This window comes from Lichenostomus cassidix, chromosome 6 (genome assembly GCF_008360975.1).
Source record: "Lichenostomus cassidix isolate B80296 chromosome 6, HeHo_3.0, whole genome shotgun sequence".
Classification (NCBI taxonomy): domain Eukaryota; kingdom Metazoa; phylum Chordata; class Aves; order Passeriformes; family Meliphagidae; genus Lichenostomus; species Lichenostomus cassidix.
Window position 1 is genome coordinate 25,882,366 of NC_139487.1, and position 2,802 is coordinate 25,885,167.

General features: G+C 38.3%; 1 long non-coding RNA gene across 1 annotated transcript; it reads left to right on the top strand.

The window, feature by feature from the left end:
- Positions 1-726: 726 nt before the first annotated feature.
- On the top strand, positions 727-2,802 carry LOC146435508 (uncharacterized). The gene is made up of 3 exons (XR_014852981.1): positions 727-923; positions 2,437-2,536; positions 2,778-2,802. It is a non-coding gene; the product is annotated as an uncharacterized LOC146435508 (long non-coding RNA).

Here is a 2,802-nt window from a genome sequence, read left to right on the forward strand (position 1 = left end):
TTTGACAAAAAGCACTGGTAGTTGGGGTGTTCTATGATACCAGACGTTGTGTGTAATTGTAAATAAAGTATACATGCCGCCAAGGGCCTTGGGATTTTGTATAATGTGCACCATTTGTGGCAGTGAGCTGGCAGTTTTCATGCTACCAGTGGAACACACAGGCTGGTTCTGCAGGTGCTGTCGATTTACCCACTAATGGTATCACTGTTCTCTGGTCAAAATTGCTTAGAGTGACCTGAACCTGTGTTCTGGGCTGTGACCTTGACTGAGTGCTGTGCTCAGAACGCTAACTAGTTCTTTAAAAGATGGCTTAAAATCTATCTCTCCAAGTATTTTCCACCATACATATTCTGCTGTTTGCTAGCTTGGGTTTATACTTGAATGGAGTTTTAAGTAAATTTGGAGAGCAGAGTAGTTTTGCAGTGTTGTGTCTCAAGATGAAGGTTAGCTGCCACTGTAACTCAAATGTAAGTAGATAAAGGGTCTTGATGTAATTTATGTGTATGAGAAATGGTATGTTCTGCTGGTTTTGAGTAAATTGTGAGAGAGAAGTCTCCAATAGAACTGGGAGACAAATACAGGTGAAGTGGAGTTAAACTGTTATAGTACTTTAGTGATAATACTGTTTTTATCACAGGCTTTTTTTTGGCTGATTTTTTGGAGGTTTTTTTTACTACGTTTTTTGTAGTTGAAAATAAGTAGTAACCTTGTCTGAAAAGCACATAACAAAATAGTAAAATAAGTTTTTTTTGTGCATTTGCAGGAACAGAGTGTATTAAGTTCTCTCAGCAACCATGCTGGCTGCCAGGCTGGTATGCCTGAGGGCCCTGCCATGCCAGGCTATCCGCCCCACCATTGCTCAGGCTTCCCCAGCCTTGAGGAGCTCCAATATAAAGCCATACAGGCTGTGGCAGCCTAGCCAGGTAAGGTGGTTCTCTTTCTGATGGCCCTGACTGAACATATTTTAAAGGGTTGAGTGTATTGCCAAAAGAATCACTGTGCATGGAGTATTTGCTGTGAATAAACATGAGCCTTTTGCTTGTCTGAGGTTTTGTGCTTTAATTTACTGAAGAATGTTGCTCAGTCAAAACAACAGGGGTTTTAGAACAACTGAAGTGATATCTGCTGTTCCAATGACTGACTTGTGTCTTGATATTAATGAGAAAAAAAGCTTTAGCGCTTAGGTAGTTAGGGGCGTACAGGACTTAGTAAGTAAGGTGGGAGGAACAGAAATTCTTGTTCTGTTTCTCTGTTCACAAGCTCGAGTCTTAAATATAGGATTAAAATAAACACTTTCTTTTAAAATATTTTAGTCCTACCATGTGTTTAGAGCTGTAGCCTAGATTAAAGAAATTTCTGAGCTATGGCAGGACTAACCAGCATTTTTAAAAAACAGACTGTTGTTATCCTGAGACACTGTTAATTCTTCATTGAGAGGAGATGTTGCACGTGTAGCTCACAACTGTTAGGGGTTGTTGTTGCACTTCTGTCATCTTGATGAAAGTGCCAGTGGCAAAATCACCTCCTTTCTGTTTCCCTCTTAAGCATTCCAGTTTTGTGGGTGCATTGTGGGATTTTTGTGTGTGTGGGTTTTCTAGCATCGGGCTGGATTTCATTAGCTGCTGAACACAACCAAGCTGAAGGACTCAAGTAAACCTGAACTGCAGTGCTCTAATGGCTGATGAGAGGAATGCTTATAGATTTTGTAATTCAGTGTTAAAACAAACTCACAGCATGGTGTGAGTCCTTGGTTGCTCAGATGCAATTTTAGTTTAAAAATTTCTGTTAAAAATGGTCAGAAAACTGCAAATGTTGTTTTTGAACTTAAGTATGTTCTTATTCTGTGTTGCTCTTGCAACTTACTAAGACTTTGAGCAGCAGACTATAATTGCTTAGAGCTTGTCAGCTCTAAGTAATTAAAATCTTAATCTTGAGTTTCTAGGCCTTCATTCAAGGTTTGTTCTATAAATCAAGGTTAGACTTGAAAGCAAAAAATTTGCTGCTTTGCTAGCTTAGTGTCTGTAAAGTGTAAGTATTGTGCAAGAATACTTTTTACGTTGATGTGTTTGTATGAAGAGTGTTTTAACGTAGAAAGCAAGATACTTTTTTACAAAATAAAAAAATACAGATTATGTTTTTATATTTAACAAGAAGGCTTGTGACAGTGTTCAGTACACTGGGACTTGAGTAGAAGAAATGCAGTCTGAGTATTTCAGCTTCTGGGATTCACTGCATTGGTTCTATACTTTTTCACAAAGGTTCCTAAACTTAAATGTTTGCTTGTTTTCCTTGAGCACAGTTGCTTCATATGTTTGGGAGGAAAGCAGAGATGAATAAGAGATTATGTAACAATTTCAAGTGTAGCAAGTAAGTTGATAAGAATATCTTCTATTTTATTTCACCAAATTTTTCCTGTATTATTTCTGAATCTAACAGAGTTATGCTACCAGAGTAAGAACGGGTGCAAGGCGTGGAAAACTTGGCCAGGAAGTGAAAGAAGCAGCATTTGAGCCATCTGCAGAAACTGCACTTAAAGGTAGCGTAGCTCTGCTTTAAGTCCTGAGAGTCTTTGAACCTTAACTTAAAACTTCCTTGAAGGAATATGTTTTCTTCAAACCACTGGAACTGGTAACAAACCGACTTGAAATTAAGTGGAGCTTTAAGACGAAAGACTAACATAGATCAGCTGTTGCAGATACAGCAGAATTCACATGAAGATGTTATCTGTGCAAGAAAAAGCATTTATGAGAGTGTGTGTTTTCTATTTCTTTATACAGCTGATCGCCTGGGGAAATTCATTGT